This window comes from Pinus tabuliformis, chromosome X (genome assembly GCF_031772625.1).
Source record: "Pinus tabuliformis cultivar Carrire ecotype Pingquan chromosome X, CPIR1, whole genome shotgun sequence".
Classification (NCBI taxonomy): domain Eukaryota; kingdom Viridiplantae; phylum Streptophyta; class Pinopsida; order Pinales; family Pinaceae; genus Pinus; species Pinus tabuliformis.
The window spans coordinates 918,641,952-918,661,048 of record NC_142308.1 but is presented as its reverse complement, the minus strand read 5'-3'; positions in this window follow the sequence as shown (position 1 = coordinate 918,661,048).

Below are 19,097 nucleotides of genomic sequence, written 5' to 3'. Positions count from 1 at the left end.
ATGGAATTCTACTCAAATTATGTAATGAAGATTGAGAGGTATTTATGTCAGGAATAAATTTCAAATAATGAAAGGAAATGAGTATAACTCCACCCTTGAGAAGATGTGTAAAAGACAAGTTGAAATTTTGCATGCATTTTTAGCTCGACGGTACGTAGTGTTAGAGTCTTATGTTATAGTAAAAAATTGCAAGCTTGTTCATTTAATTTTGTCCTTTTTTAGCTATGCCAATTGTTGTGACATCATTTGCAAATACAGAGGTGTAAAACATTGCAGGGTTTCTTGCTACCGCTGCGCTTTTTGGTTGCGCTTTCACAGTTGTTATGGTTTCTTGCACCTTGAGGACATCCAAGTTATAGAAATTTGTTTTTCTTGTTCATTTTGTGTTTCATACCTCAAAATTGATCTCAAAACATTCCAGATGTCATTCATCTATCCAGTTTCACATCTATTCCTTCACTGCTATGCTTTTCTGTAGTGCTACTGTCAAATAACATAAGAGATGAAGCAAATCAATGATTTTCGCTCCTTTTCGTAAGTGGAGTTTCAAGGGTGGTTTAGGAGGTTGTAAACATCATCCACTTACTATTTTTCTCAGTTAGAAATTTCAACACTTGGTCAAAATCATGCAAATGAAATTCGTTGCATTTTTTGTTGCGTTTTTGCTATAGGTGGTGATTTTCAGGAAGCAAGGTTTGAAATTTGGAAAAAAAAATTTCTAATAGGTATTCAATGTCTCGTGGGTTTTATGCCACCTATTTGACACATTCATAAGTATGGGAGATTTTCGTAAGTATGCAAAACATGAGCTTGCCACTTTTTAGCTGTAGGGGATTTGCTGCGTTTATGACTGTTTTAGAGGTTAACATCGAAATCGGTTTCTAACAAAATGAAGATGAATATTAGAAAAAAAAATCAAGAACAAGATACATAACAGAAACCTCCTTTAGTTTTGTAGCAGGTTTCATATATTGGAATATTCAAATGAATATTTAGAGACTATTTTTTTAAATTTTTCCATTTCCTATTTTATTATTATTTGTGGGCGTGATTATGAGAATATGGTGAACAATTTTCAGAAAATGAGATAAGTTTAGTTCAAGAAAAAGCTCATATAAAAAAACCTCTTTAGGGGTTTACATAGGTGTTACAGTTTAGGAATTACAGGTATCACTTTGAGACTCATTTTTCACAAATTCACCAACCCATATTTTGGTCACAAAATTCTAAATTTTTTTGAAATGCGACTTGGTGGACCTCCAACTTGGCATAATTGAATCCAAATTAAATTGGAGGATGAAGTTTCAATATTTTTCTACCAAATCCCTAGATTTTCTCTTGAATTAGCATATTTTTGGTTAGCCAAAAACCAAAACCTAGATAGTAGGATATGGGTAGATTTTCCAAATCTTTTATTCCTAAAGCATTGTAACCTCTTCCTATATTTCGGAAAAGGATGGATTTCAACTTTCTTAGTCCAAGGATGACATAATTGTATATATTTCAAGAATTTTAGTGTGCAAAGGGTTGTTTGGCCAGGGCTTGATAAAGAATACATTGGGCATTATACATTTTCATAATAAAGTTTCAGTGAATGATGAAGGTTGAGGTCTATTTTTTTAGGGATTTATGTGTCAGTCTCTTATGATGATGTTTATATCCTATTTTTATTTCATTATATTATTTTATTTTCATGCTTAAATGCGATGTCTTTAATATTTATTTAAGCAAAATTTATTTTAGAATTCACTTTTAAGTCCTCTCTTATGGTTAACTAAACATAGTTTTTTTTCTTTCATTGTAATATCTAAAATTCATCCTCAGTTAAATGTTTTAGATGTTATCAATTCCACTATTCCTCTACTCACTTATCTACAATAAATTTTGACAAAGACACAATAATAATTGCCTACCTTGCCCCTATCTAAGGATTCCTCATTTTCCATCATATCACTAAAAATCATTCGCTCAATATGGCTCCATGCCCAATGGATTTTACCTCTTCCCTGCATTGAAACTATTAAACCTATTCCTCTTTAATATATAGACCTAGCCTAAAATCCAGAAAATTTCATAAGAGAGAGCCCTCTATGAGTTTGGAAGAGCTAGTCTCTATCCCTAAATATTGGTTTGTGGTTACCTTTGCGTTCCTCTCCTCAACCTGGAGGAATTACGAAGTGCTAACACTTAGATTTAGGGCTTTAATCAACAATGAGAGTACGACTCATTACATATAATATTAATAATATCAACTACGTAATAAAAGTAACTTATGCTTAGTAGTTTACGAGTAGTAATTAGGAGTCATAAGTGATTTTCTTGGATGGAAAAAATGTATTCTTTAATTTATAGTGATCTAACATATAAACTCAATTTATTTTAAGAGCTTAGCTATTGGAGTTAGAGAAATAATTAATGGTAGAGTTATGAAACCTTGACTTAAATTTATAAATTTTAAATGTTTTATATTGTGTGTTTTTGGTTTTTTTTTTCCTATTGAAATCTAATAATAGATTTTTTTGGTAATTTTTTTTTTTTTATTATTAAAATTATATTTTGTAATACGAAATGAATTTAATGTCATGAATTTTTTTTGGAGTATTTAAATTTTATAAATTTTATTTTTGTAACTGTAGTAAAATTTAACTATATTTTGAAAAAAATTAATTAGAACATATATTTAGAAAAATATCATACCCAATAACATTTAGACTATGTTTATTAAATCTAATCTATTATATCATATTTAAATTTATTTTTTGAATTACTCTTATAATTTTAAAATGTTGTATCCTTATTTTAGCTTAAAAAACAATGTGGTTGATCGATACTAAATAATGATAATGATGCCATATAGAGAGAAATAACATTAGTCAATTAAATTACACACTAAAGAAAAAGATGAATGAACTCCATGTTTTTATCTTCTTATGTGGATTTTTTATTTTATTTTATTCATTATGTATTGTAATTATGTCGCTATTTAAGTTAAGGTTCTGATATGTTTAAAGATGCAAATGGGTAAAATTTTTATACAAAGCTTTCAAATGTTAGGGGAAAAGGGTTTATTAATCAACTATTAACTTATAGTCCTGGTTTGTCTTGACAACCCATTTGTATGTTGTAGATGTATTCTTGTATGGGAACCCATTTGTATGTTGTAGATTTATTCTTGTATGAGAAACCATTGGTATGTTGTAAGAGAGATAATGTATTTGTTGGTTAATGACATTTGATTCCAGGTTCCAAATATTTTATTGTGAGTGTTTTATTCAATTTCAAATCAATATTCAAGATTTAGTAAGTCATTTGGGTGTTATGCTTTTTTTTTTTTTCCCTTGTGATAAATATGTGAATATTTTTAACATAATTATATTATTGAAGGATAATTTTTTAATCAACATTTTATTGGTGAAGGGTCAATTTATTATGAGAACATCATTCCTAAAGGGAAAATTTTTAAACATAATGTTTCTTGAAGGGCATAAAGACTAGAAACTCAAAAAAAAAAATATATGATAAGTAAAATAATCCAAATTCCAAACCTACTCATAGTGAAAGAGAAACCAAAATGCATGACCTATCAAGTCGCGTGTCGTGTCATTCAGGAGATGGTCGTGCCAAAAGTAAAACCTGTTAAGAATCATGAAGAAGCCTTCCACATAGAAGCCCCTTTTTGAGAAGAAGATCGCTCCCAAAGTGGAGAAGAAGTTGCGACTCTGTGACAATACAGTGGAGTTTTGCAACGGAGTTAAAAATGGAACAAGCAAATGAAGCTCGAAAAACTTGATAAAATTAAAAAAAAACAAAAATCATTGGTGGAAGAGACAGGGACTCATGAAGCAGCTCATGTGGTTGTAGCAGTCGTGGCATAGAGCCAAGGGAAAATGCACAGAGTGAAGTTGAATAAAATAATAAAAATTGGCAGCAGAAGAGTCAAATGAGATTGTTGCGTGAATGACAGATTCCAAGATTTGCTTTAGCAAAAAAAATTGTTGGATTCTCTCGTTGATCATGTCGAGGATAGGTAGATAAAATCCATGAGAGTTCACTAGAAAATGGCATCAATAGCATCATCAATAAAGGAAGATTGGAGTGTAATGAGGGATCTCATATTTGAGATGACAAATGGACAAATAAGGGAGATGATTGCGGACTTTGATAAAGATGGGAGTGGAAAAATAGACTTTGATGAGTCTGCATACATGATGACAGTAAAAAATGGAGAACAAGATACGAGGAAAACATTTATCAAGGAATTTCGTGAAATATATCACGATAAAAATGGAAATATCTCTACCATATACTTTCAGTGAACTGTGCAAGAGCTTAAATCCAAAGGAGTTTCTCTAATCACCAAGAGGTAGTGGTGGTATGAGAAGATGGTTTTGTTAAGGAAATGGCCCAATACCACTCGTATGAGTAGCCACAACAAGTGGATACGATTAAATGATCCATTTTAGATAGGAAGCTAGAGACCGTGAAGACATTGTGCATGTGTGGTAAAGGTTGTTGTGACCATGACAAAAGAAAGTGTTCATGTGTGGTAAAGGATGTTGTGATAGTGACAAAGGAAAGGAAAGGAAAGTGATATAGGTTAGTTTTTCTAAACTGGCTGTGTAATCTTATGAGACTCGGCACAACACACTTAAGTTTACAAAGCAGAAAGTGGTTGCCAATTAAGAAATGTTGAAGGTGATGAAGAAGAGTTGGATTTATTGCATGGAGAAGTGAAGTATAAATGGTGTTTAAAATCTAAGTCACTTATGCATCATGCAATATATAGAAGCATAGAGAGTGGTAGTATAGATGTGTCGTAGCCACCGAAACGCCCTCCAAAATTTTTCCCTACACTCAAATTTTGGAGCATACTGTGGATCCTATGATCGGTCATTTCGTAGTCAGTTATTGGTTAGTTGATGATTTCAATATCCCTTCTTGGATCTCAAGTGTCCTCCACACTTTTATCTTTATATAGCAAGTGTCATCTTCGGGCATGGGAATTATTGCTTATCATGAAAAGGGGAGTTCTGGTTTGCTTGAAGGGGCAATATTAGCAAAATGAGTTATTCTCATAATATAGACACATTTCACACTTATTTCCAAAGTTTCATGCACTATTACACAAGTGTTGTAATTATCCTCACAAAGTCTATCTTCGGTGTGACACTTGTCGTAAGTTGTGATGAAGGTTGTTGCATTAAGGGAAGTATGTTCTCACAATTTCTGGATGATCTACTTGGTGTCACCAAGTGTCCAAGTGTGTGGTCACAGATAAGTTCTATCACTGCTCACATTAGTTTCATTGAACCCACATTTAGCCAATTTCCTTAGGATTCCTAGCAACCTAGCCTCATCGAGCCTTCCTAAACTATGCACTTTGTAGTTTCAACCGTCAAGAAAAAAAAGTGTTCCTTGGCACTATGCAATGCTCAGGCTCTTCCTGCTAGAACTGAGCATTTCACAACCTCAATGTGCATAAGCCCAACCTCCCTTGGTAGCCAAAACTCCACAAATTCTTCTCCCAGTGTCCTTTCCCTCAGTTGGACTTCATTGCCTCTAGAAACTGTACAATTTTGTCGTTCAAGCCTCCCTGAGCTACGAATTTTATAGTCTCAGTTTCCCAGTCCCCTTTGCATCCTAAAACTATGCAGTTTGTCCTCTGAAAACCCCATCCCACATCCTCCACTACCTACATGAACTACGTAAAATTTTCTCTTAGTGGGCACTACATAAACTTTTCCCTCATTGGACACTACACAATGTCATCTCTCAGTCCATCCCAGTCACTAAGCCTTCCCACTTGACCTATTACCAATTTTGTCTTAGTCAATGGATTATCATGCAACATATTACATGAGGGGTTTATCACACTCATGTCATCTTGTTATGAGTGGATTGGAGATACCTAAATTCTACCATGCTATGGCAAGATGATGAAGAAGAAGATGAAGAAGGAGAACATGCTAGATGACACTTACAGAGCTAAGAGGAAAATATAATCATCAGATAAGAAGACCAAGGAATCCTATGCTATGATAGAAGATCATATATCAGGACCACATCAATAGTCCATCTCATTCACAACCATTTTGAGGGTAGGTACAAAGAACAAAGCACATCTTTCATGGAGTTGAAATGCACCTCTTAGTGTAGTATGAAGGGCATCCTATCACTATCATATAATTATGTCTTCAATGAAATTTACGGTTGCAAACAATGAAAGTCATTTCATGTATTTTCTCTATGTTTTTTGCCCCCTTTCACAAGATAGGAAAGATGTCGTCTTTTCGCATGCTGGTTGTCGCAATTTATGCATAAGCTCATTCTGGTGGTTTCAAGGGCTCATATTTGTGTTTATAAGTTTTCCTAACTATAAAACACCTCTCAAGCTCATTCACAGAGTTTTGAGCACTGTCGCTCAAGTGTCACCATGGTTGCAATAAAGTCTATCTTAGGTGTCACACTCATCGTAGCCAGACATGAAGCGGTCACACACAAGAGAAAGTGTTGTTCATGTGTCATGGGGGATAAATGCTGTTGAGTTGTCAAGTATTCTAAGTGTTATGACACAATCGAAGCTTCATCACTTCACCTGTCAGTCTCACTAGTCCAACACTTAGCCTTTTCTGAAGAAGCCCCCCAACCCTTCAACTTGGCTTCACCCAACCTGCCTGGACTACACATTGTACAGTTCCAGTAAGAAAGTTATGATGTTGACCCTTGGATCTATGAAATCCGTAGTTCCTATCCCATAGGACTCTTGCATTACAGAATTCCTAAGCCCAAGACCTAGCCTTACCATCCATAATTGTGCAATCTTCTTAGATAAGTTGATCTAAATTTCACATTATGCAAGCACAAGCATCAAGCATCCTCCCTGTTCTACTGAACTACATAATCTCACAGGGGACCAGTCTCCCTTCAGTCTCAGAACTGTGCAGAGGCTTCTTATAGTTGTCACACCCTCAATATTGCCCACTATATAATACAATTGTGCAGAGATCAACCTCCCTTCATTTCCAGAACTACACAGAAGCAGCCTTCAGTGGCCCTCCCCTAATCTTGACCCACTGTCTCCAAAAAATGTGAAAATTTTAGCTAGCCTTCCTCTCGAGAACTACACAGAAATATTCCATAGTGGCCCCTCCTGCATCCAGACTCACTCATGTACAAAACTGGGTAGAAGGAAACCTCTCAACCCAACCTAAACTGCACATTTTGTAGTTCCAGACCTCAAGACTTAGCCCTCGCTAGTGGGATTGTGAAATTCACATTCCCTGAGCCTCCCTTCCTAAATTGTAACTTAGCTCTGGCTCAGTCCTTGGACCAATATGCGCGATCTTAGGCTAGGAGGTTTTCAGGCTGATGTCACCTCATCATGAGTGAATTGCAAATACAGGAATCTCGCGGGATGATGTAGAAGGAGATGAAGGAGGAAGACATGCAAAGGAAATTCTTATAGCATAAAATTCATATATCAAGGAAAAATAACACCAACTCGTGACCACAACCCAAGACTTGAGATCATTGATGATTCCTATCACCAAGGCGTTAGGAAATGGAAGAGAAGAATATTCTTAAGAAAATATCGTTCACAACAACAACACTGACTTGACATTGCGACATCACCAAGAAACCCATATCAATAATTCTATGTCATCACTTGTCATTAGTTTTCATATGCTACATCATCATTATGGACCATGTATATTGTATTCATTGTAATGTGGGAGTCCAAAGGACACATATTTAATATGGAGTCATGTAGGCTAAAAAATCATAGAAAGTCAAACAGTCATCATGGTTTTTAAAGAGTCACAAGGAGGCAAAGCATCACCCCTTAGTTATATATACTCCCTCATTGTATGAGAAAAGGAATTTTCACCTTGGCTCCTCCCGCAAGGCATTAAAGATAGATTAGCTAGTTCTTTGAAGAGCAAGGAGTGGCTCCAATATCCCACTATTGGGGCTAGTGATGTATATTGTAAACATGTGTCTTGGAACTTTTTCTTAATAGCATAAGCCTTTTAAGGTCAGAACCTTCTTCATGCATGGACTATGAATTTTTGTAAGACTATTATGTGGACGTTTGTATTTCATGTTTACTTTCACATGTACTAAGATAGTTAAACTGTTTCAGTTATTTTAGTTCTTATCTTATTGAGAATGTGTTGTAATGGTTATTATTGTTGTCCCATCCTTGTGGACTATTCCACTAGATGTTAGATGAAGCCCTTTGGTTCCGAGGAAAATTTTAGGGGCTAATATTCACAAGTGCGCTAATTTTCCATGTCTTTTCCAAAAAAAAGATTTGCCAATTTCCATTTTTTTCTAAAAATGATTCCCCCAAATTTTATAGTATAAAATTATTTTACCTTAAAAATTGCCAAAATTTTACAAACACTATATTAAATCATTATAAATTTGAATATTTTTAGAAAAGTATGTTCAAACATATGCTAATTTTCATGTTAGAGACTAGTAATATTCGCCAAGGTTTCCAAACTTTAAAATAAATTTGTATCCTTAAAATTTTCCCCAGGTTCATGTCTGTCTCTTCTTGGGTGGTACTATTACCTCTGACTTAGAGGGTCATTTTTCTCTTCCCTTTGTAGTAGAAGAGCCTTGACACAATTGTAATTTCACACTCACGAGGCACACCTACCTTGCTTTTCGAAGACACCATTGCATCACTCCCCTGTACTCACAGCTAGAGCCAAGTAAAATATTTAAGGATTTGGAAACCGGGCCCTTATACCAGATGGGACTCCTACACCAAATGTTGTGAGGTCTTATTAGGACTTCATATCAGGGAGATCCCCTTGGTTGATGGATTTCCAGCACCATGAACAGGATGTGAGAAAATAATGGATATGAACAAAAGGGAGTGGTGTAGAGTGAAGTATCCCATGTGTGATGTGTAATTCCTTGAGGATTTTTTGTTCAATGCAGGTATTTTCCATACATGATTCTTGGGAGCACGCACAGCTGTAAGGCCCTAGCTTGCTTAGGCATACATGTAGTCCAACTGGTGCATGGAGTCATCAAGCTATGGAATGGACCACTTGAAGATGTACCAGGGTGGCAGTGTACTGGTATCCTGGGTTGAGAGAGGAATGTGAACTGCGTTACCCAAAACAAAAAGCAAGAAATGAAATGAGAAATGAAAGCAATATGGGAAGTTGAGATCGGAGGTTTCATGTATAATATACAAGGATAGAGAAAAAAAAGATTAAAGGTGAAAAATATAAAACAAAGCATTAATCATAAACATCCAATGTTTCCACATGTGAAATTGTAAAGAGATATTCCTAAATAGTGATCAAATTTTAAGAAAAAAGCGATTGTGATTAGATTATTATCCATGTAATATCTATGTGCTTTGGAAGACTAATAGTATATATGCTAATTATTTTTAAAAACAAGTAAACCAAGGAGGGACTAAATTGTGAAAGGAGGCATGAAAAGAGTGGATGGTGCTCTGAAATTAGTAGAGTGCCAATTACCATTTACATATTTGTTTATAGTGTGTGGAATCTACCCCACAACTATATGTCTTGTTCATGCATTTGTTGGCTTTGGATATAGGGAATGAAAGAGATAGATGCAATCTAATTAATATAAAGTCTTTATCAGAGTTCCTTCCTAAAATATGGGGGTTGCCACTTGAGGAATCTCATCTATCAACAAATAGAATCTAAGCAACAATAGAATCTAAGCTAGCCAAAAACAAGAAGTGAGAAAGCCATGTCCAAGCATTCCAATAAGAAAAAAATGGCAAATCATTTGATGAACCTCATTATAAACTCTTTGAAATAAATAATATGAATTGATACGTGTTCATATCATCTATTTTGGGATAAATTAAAGAAATATGAAACTATACAATAAAAATTGCCAAGATCATTTCGAAGGCATAAAAATGAGCCACAAATTCGTTTATAACTTTCAAAATACCTTGCTTTAGAATTTAGAGAGTGAAGCATTGAGGCAAGCCCGCAACAACTCTACATTGTTCCCACTCATGTAAATCGATTAGATTGGTAGACTAGTGAAGTTCCTTCTCTATACTTGTTGCACGTTGTCTCCACGAAACTTATTGGTGATAAAGGATCTCTTTTGATAATCAACCTTATACAGAAATGACTAGAGAAAAGGATAAAACCCCAACGAACATGAATAAAATAAACTAGGGTAAAAGGTAAAAAGAATGAATGATCAAAATAAACAATTAACAGTTCAATTTCTATAAGGTAATAAGCTAATGACCTAGGTATATTTTGGTCATTGTATCAAGATTTGAATGTTTGTTGTTATTACATGTCCAATATCTCTAACTCAATCAAATCTCGTAGATTCAAGTTGATTGGTAAGGATAGGAATTGAGTAATATCGTTATCTTTCTGGAATGCTTTTGTAGTCTATTAGTTTTCCTTGTAATTAAGCACAATGTTAATGTAGTGAAGAATTTCATCTATTGCAAGTTTGATAATCATGCCTAATAGTCATTTTTAGCCATGGTTCTCGATGTATGCTTAACCTTATCCCTATGATATGTTTTGATTCGTTATTTTGTTACAGAAATTTAGTTTTGGGAAATCCATTTACCCTACCTATAGCTTCGGTAATCTATGATAAAATTCTCAATTTTAGGAATGTTCAAGAAAATATATTACAAATCTTACCATAGTTTTGAAGACAAGCATCTTGTTTCACATTTTCTAGGTGCAAGACTCCTACTCATTAAAACATAATCATTGTCATTTGGAAATGGGAAAGTACGAAGAATGCCTTGAGGATTGATAAGATAGAGGCAAGGATGTGCATACAGAATTTAATTATTTTTCTAGACCATTAATAGAAAAGTAACTATATATGTTAATATTGATCGAAAAATTCATTTATGTGATTCAATGATTGAAAATTTATGGAGACCACTGATGTCTATGAGCGAGGAATTGAAAATTTGCAGAAACCACTTACAATGACAATACGTTTAAAGTAAAGAAATTGTACAATGTAAAGGTTGAATACCTGTGCATGAAGTATTGTACCTGAGATCTCTATTCACAAGAAATGGATGATGGCACTGAAGCTAACTAGCTGGAGGCATGAAGCTAATTGAGGATCCTCTTGGCTCTGATCTAGTCTTGGCTACATCTATTGAATGATGAACTTGCTCTCCTCTGTCGCTTAAATCCACCTCAAATATTACCTTAGAGGTAGTCACAAACTCACAACCACTAGTTCGCATGCACATCTGCACAACTAGAAAATGAAACTAATTTTGATGCACAGGTCGGAAAGGCAAGCAACATTTTTGGAACATGAGTTAACATGAGTTAGGAAAGGAAATTTCCAAACTAAAAAGATGCAGAGGTGAAGCTAAAACATTTCAGGGAAAAAAGAAGAATGTTTTACATGATACCGTTGGAAGGACAGAAAGGATAAACACAAAAAATAACATGAGTTGTTGCTCTTCTATTGATCACAGAAAACTTAATTATTACAATGAACTAAGTGAGGGGTATTTAAACATTTTTTGTCTAGTGACTCGCCCAAAATAACTTCACATGCACACACACTCTAAATTTGACTTTTCCCAAATTATAACTTGACTCAAACTCACACGACTTGACTCAATTAACTAACCCTCCAAATTTAGCCAACTCTTGCATGTGAGACTAATTACAATTTCTAACACTTCCTCTTAATTGCAAATGTATGAATCAACATGTCTGCTAGGTTTACAGTAGAAATTGACTCAATTATTAGTCAAACATGCCTATTAGTCTATGTCTCAGCTAGGCTTACAATGACTCAAGATTTTTACAATTTTCTTTTTCCTTTTCTCTGATTCCAAATTCTATATCCTTGAAACTGCTTCATTCTTGGTTGTGTTTACTGTTGTAGTCTCCATATTTCTTTACTTGCTATTGTTGCACATTTTCTTTGACTTTTCTTGAACTTTTTCTGAAACACAATCTTATCTTGTCTTCCACATCTTCCTCTTCAGATATTCGTTCCACCATGGACTACTTCCACAACATTGCATCTTCAAATAGTCTTATTTTCTCTACTTGCACTTCATATACATGTCTTTCTTTTTTGCCATATTTATTGATAGCATAATCTTATATCTTCTTGACTCCATTGTTGAAAATTTGTTTTAATACATTCTTCCTTATTTTCAGAAACTTCCATATCCTTCTTCTCATCATGAGGTACTGTTGCTTCTTTTATGTACTTTGCACACTCAAAATGAAATTTAAAAACATCTTCATTATGATCTTTAGTGAAAGTTTCTTACTTAGGGTCTTAAGTTAGAGCTTCCTACTTTACCTCTTCCTTCCTTGCCTTCTCTACTTCATCACAAACCACTACTATTACAAACATGTTGTCTTCCACTTCGCTTCCAAACACAAGTGGGACTCTCTCACCAATAACAACATATCAATATGTTCTTTCTGTTGCATCACGTGCAACCACACATCGCTAGTTAATGGTTCTTCATCAAATTTAACATCAACAATTCTAATTGTTGGATCCACCAAACCATTTGATGCTCTATTGATAGCTTTATCTATGCCAAACTCAGTTGTTGCTTGTTCACACACTACTTCATGAGCAATTCCAACTGCTTCATAACTAGCTACTACAGTGCCAACTTCAACCTTCAATTCTTTACCAAACATGGCCCTTACCATATTTCCATAATCAATCCATGTTTCAAAAAGAAAACCACACATAGCATCAACATAATGTTCATCCACCCTATGGTGGGTTATCTGAGCATGTATGTGCTCATTTATAATTTCAACTTCATCAAATCCATCAGATGCGGTTGGATTCACCAATGCACATCTCACTTTGTTGTCATCATCTACATGTTTTTCGTCACAGTGGGATTCACCATAATCTGCTCCATCCACGTTACAGTGGATTCCTTAAGCACTTATATGCTCTTGCTCTGCTTCACACTCAGAGGCTTCAACTTCTCCATTTGCAATCTTTGTTGCATCTTCTTCATTCATATGCATGCTTGCATAATGGGTTTATTTTTTATGGCCTTGACAATCACCATCCATTTTTGAGTGAGGTTGTCCAAGATTCATTGTCCTCTAACATTCTTGCTCATCTACTCTTAGATCTATGGCCGACTCAACAAACTGTGACACGTCTTGTTGTTGCATGTTAGTCCTCGTTGTATAAAATTCTTCTTCCAAGATCTTTCATGCTTCCTTAGGAGTTGTAGCTTTTTCTACCCTCCACATAACTATTTCATCCATTACTTGTTCAATGAAACTCAAATCTATGGAATCAATAAACATAGGAGGTGTTAACAGACCCACGTTACACCAATCAACATTGATTTCTTCTTTGTCTTCTCAGTTCCTCGACTGTGGCCTGAACCTCTATAAACATGACAACGATAATTGCCTCTTCTTTCTGATCCTTTTTCTTAGTCTTCTTCAGTCCCGCTTTGCGACCCATGACTGTTGCCTTTCCTCTGTCTTATAGCTGCTTTCCTCATTGCATGAGGCTATCTTCCATATCACCCAAAAAAAATATGATTTTTAATATTCGCCCCCGTCAAACACAATCTTCACCCAAAAAACACTATGATACTTAACAAAACACCAAAATATTTACAGATAAACCTACTTTTACAAAAATCTAATCTCACTTTTCAATAAAACTACCTTAATTTTTTTTAATAAAAAATACCTTTTTATTAAAAAATACATCTCTCCCAACTCATTCTCCAATAAAATTTCCTTGATTCTGATTCAATTTTAAAAAGAATAAAAAAAATATCTTTCTAAGAAATATCACTAACCTCCTTTTTCAAATAGCATAAACCCTTTTTTCAACTTTTATTAGGAAAAGTCCAAACTTCACTTTAAGCACTAATCTCTTTAAATTTTCTATAACATGCCCACGTCACTTTAGATAGCTATGAGAAATGATCAATTTTTCAAGAAACTAGTTTCTCGCCAATGAAAACTAGAACACACATATAATATAAGGTTTTCCTTACCATCTAGTTTCTAGAGAGGTTATTCTCAAGAATGTTGACAACCCTTTTAATTTTTGCTAATGTAGAATGTGAAAATTTATAGAGACCCTGGTTGATTTCCATATAGATACAATCCTTATCACAATGCAATGTTGGACCATGGTTAACCATGGTTGACCATGATTGACTTTCATATTGAGACAATCTTTGTCAGAACACGATTTTGGACCATGGTTGATTTTCATATCAATATGTTTTGACCATGGTTGACCATGGTTAGCTATGATTGACCATGCTTGACCATTATTAATATTATAAACCCAAGGGATTGATATTTTAAACCCAAGGGAATAATAAACCCAAGGGATTAATACTAAAACCCCAAGGGATTATGAGCCTCATGGAATAATATTAAACCCAAGTGACTAGTATTATAAACCCAATGTATATTAACTCGAAGATAAACAATATGACACTAAAATAAACATGGTTGACAATGGCTCATTTTCATATTGAGACAACTCGTATCACAATGCCATGTTGGACCATGGTGGACCATGGTTGATTTTCATATCAAGACAATCTTTGTCACAATGCAACATTGGACCATGGTTGATCATTGTTTATTTTCATATCAAGACAATCTTCGTCACAATCTGAGATTTGATCGTGGTTGACCACGATTGACTATGGATGACCATGATCAACTATGGTTGGCCATGATTGTCCATGATTGTTATATGGAGGTGATTTTTGTCACAATGCGACATCCGGCCATGATTGACCATGGTTGACCATGGTGGATTATTGTTGACCATGGTTGGTTATGGTTGACCATGGTTGATATTATAAACCCAAGTTAATAATAAACCTAAGGGATTAATATTAAAGAACCCAAGGGAAAAATAAACCCAAGGGATTAATACTAAAACCCCATGATTGAACATGGTTGACAATGGTTGACGATGATTGATATTATAAACCCAAGGGAATAATAATCCCAATGGATTGATATTATAAACCCAAGGGATTAATATTGAAACCCCAAGGGATTAATACTAAAACCCCAAGGGATTATGAGCCCAAGGGAATAATATAATATTAAACCTAGGGGACCAATATTATAAACCCAAGGTATAAAATCCCAAAGAAAAATATTAAAAATACTAATATAAACATGGTTTAGCATGGTTGATTTTCATATCGAGAAAATCATTGTCACAATGTGACATTGGACCATGGTTGACCATGGTTGAACATGGTTGATTATGGTTTCCCATTGTTAAATAATATTAAACTCTAAGAATATGAACTCTTCGATTAATAAACCCAATTTATTGATATTATAAACCCAATGGACTAATAAACCTTAAGGGATAAAAATTATAAACCCAAGGTATATAAGCCCTAACATGAATATTATAAACACTAAAATAAACATGGTTGACCATGGTGGACCATGGTTTATTTCCATATAGAGACAATCCTTTTCACAATGCAACATTGGACCATGGTTTATCATGATTTATTTTCATATCGAGAAAATCCTTGTCAAAAAGCAACATTGAACCATGTTGACCATAGTTGATTTCCATATCCATATGGTTTGACCATGGTTGAACATGGTGGGCTATGATTGACCATGGTTGACCATTATTAATATTATAAACCCAATGGAATAATAAACCCAATGGATTATGAACCCGAGAGAATAATATTAAAACAAAGGGACTAATATTATAAAACCAATGTATATAAACCCTAAGATAAATATTATAAACACTAAAATAAACGTGATTGACAATGGTTGATTTTCATATTAAGAAAAGCCTTATCACAATGTCATGTTCTACCATGGCTGACCATGGTTGATTTTCTTATCGAGACAATTTTTGTCACAATGCGACGTTGAACCATGGTTCATCATGATTGATTTTCATATCGAGACAATCTTTGTCACACTGCGATGTTCGAACATGTTTGACCATGATTAACCATGGTTAACCACGGTTGACCATGGTTGACCATGTTTGATTCTATAAAACATGGTTAACCATGATCAACCATGGTTGACCATGATTGTCCATGATTTTTATATGGAGATAATTTTTTCATAATGCGAGATCCAACCATGATTGACCATGGTTGACCATGGTTGGTTATGGTTGACCATTGTTGAACATGATTGATATTATAAACCCAAGTTAATAATAATCCCAAGCGATTGATATTATGAACCCAAGGGGAAAATAAACCCAAGGGATTAATACTAAAACCCCAAGGGATTATGAACTCAAGGGAAAAATAAACCCAAAGGATTAATACTAAAACCCCAAGGGAATAATATTAAACCCAATGTACTAATATTATAAACCCAAAATTGGTAAACCCTAATATAAATATTACAAACACTAAAATAAACATGGTTTATTTTCATGGTGAGACAATCGTTGTGAGAATGCGACATTTAACCATGGTTTACCATGGTTGGCTATGGTTCACAATGGTTGATCATGATTGATATTATAAACCTAAGGGAATAATAAACCCAAGGGATTGATATTATAAACCCAAAGTAATAATAAACCCAAGGGATTAATACTAAAACCCCAAGGGATTATGAACCCAAGGGAATAATCTTAAACTCAAGGGACTAATATTATAAAACCAAGGTATAAAAACCCAAAGATAAATATTAAAAATCCTAAAATAAACATGGTTGAGTACAATTTATTTTCAAATTGATACTATCCTTGTCACAATGCGACATTGGACCATGGTAGACCATTATTGAACATAATTGATTATGGTTGACCATTGTTGAATAATATTAAATGCTAGGAATATGAACCATTAGATCAATAAACCCAAGGGATTGATCGTATAAACCCAAGGGAATAATAAACCTAAGGGATAAAAATTATAAACCCAAGGTATGCTAACCCTAACATGATTATAAACCCTAAAATAAACATCGATGACCATGTTTGGCCATGGTTGATTTACATATTAGATTAATCTATTGTGATATTGACATAATCATAAATAGTTCAACTAATATTTAACCCTTAATATTGGGGTTTTATAAAACCAAGGGATTATTGATATTATAAATACAACAGTTCAATAAAGCCAGGACATTAGTACTATAAAAACAAATGATTAATAAACCCAAACAATCAATAAATCCAATAAACTAATATTAAAAACCCAAACGATTAATAAACCTTGGGAATTCCCTGGATGCGGGTGAATAGCTAGCTTAAAGGTATGAATCCGGCGTGGAGGGTGGGCGCGTGGCCATCCACAAGCGCCAAATGTTACGGTAGCAGGTGGGCGACATGGTCTCGCACAAACCCATTAATGGCAGTGTTAATGCTGCCCCTCCCGGAGTTAATTTTATTTGCAATGGCACTTGGGTTATTCTTCCATCAGGCATCTCCTCCGCGCGCTTCTAGACTTAGCAAGGTTGCAGCTCCCTGCTGCACCTCATCCGCTAACTCCTACCTCCGCCTTCCGTCAGCTCTGAATCAGTGTGCTCAGTCTCCTCCTTACACGGTGTGCTTGCTCCTCAAGTGCTCACCTGTCATTCCCTCTGTGCTTGCCGGTCCAGCTCGTTGCAGAATGCCAAGGGAACGACCCAGAATGGGATGCAGACGGGCGGTTATCGCGGTCGTGGCTCCCGCCAGTCATCTTCGACCACCTCAGAACCTTCCTCCGACGCTTCGGAGTTATGTTGCTACAGATACCCAGCTATCAGAGGCGGCAGAGGCAGAGGAAGGGGGAAAACAACAACTGAAGTTCACTCGCATCATTCTCATACGCACACTGCCCATTTTCACATTCCTTTCTTACTGGGAAATTCATCTTTTATTGTTTCAGTCTCTGTCGAAATGTGTGAGGCAGCGGTTAGCTCGAGGGAGGTTAATCCTGAGGCTCCCCTGCAGCAGAGAATGGTTAATCAGGACGTCAACCAGCGCCAAGACTTAGGTGGTTTGCACACTATGAAGATAAATGCAGATGTTGGCCCCAGCGCGCCCGCAGGAGGTGACCCTTCAAGCTCTGTTGCTCATCATTCTGATTCAAAAGATTCAGATCATTTTGGGTGCAGAATTGTTGAAGAATAGCCATCAACCTCGGAAGATGAATGATCTTGTCTGTGCCTACGGTCTTATTTTTGGTCAGTTGGCAAAGAAAGATGCTTGTAATTTCGTTGATTCTGGTCTCAGTCATTTCTACCTGTTGGTCTCTACTAGGAGGCAGTGTTTTTCTTATATGCTGGTGTCTGTTAACGTTTATGCTTATGGTGGAACTTGTCCAAGTACTAGATGCGCGCAAGTCTATCCTGGTTACTGTATGGGTCAGTTTCTAGTTGCAGTTTGGATCAATTTTGGTAAGGTCATTGTCAAGTTCTGGAATCTCATGCTCTCCGAGACAACAAATCCTGATGCAAGTCATTATGTAGGTTCTCTGTTTGGCATGTTAAGAGTCTTTTGTAAGAATGCCAACTCCATGGCTAGAACTTTTGTGGCCTCGACCTCTCTGTAATATCATTTTGTATCAATATAGGAGTAGACCAATTGAGAAAAAAAAAATAAACCTTGGGAATTAATATTTTAAACTCGCTGGATTAATAAAACCAATGGATTAAATGATAAACCAAAGGAATTATTAATATTATAAACTTAAAATATGAAAAACCCCAATAATTTAATATATAAACCCAAGGAATTAGTAAACTGAAGGGAAAAATATTAGAAACCCAAGGGATCAAAAAACAAAAAGGATCAATATTAAAAACAAAAGGGATTAATAAATCCTAAAAATTAATATTTTAAACCCAAAGTATTTATAAACCCACATGAATATGAATATTAGAAACCCAAGGGATGAGTAAACCCTAGGTATTGTTAATATTATAAACCCAACACATTAATAAATCAAAGGGATAAACATTGTAAACCTAAGGGATTAATATTAAACATTATGACTATTGTTTAACCCTTAATATTGGGCATTAATAAACCCAAGGGATTAAATGGTAAACCCAATGAATTATTAATATTATAAACTT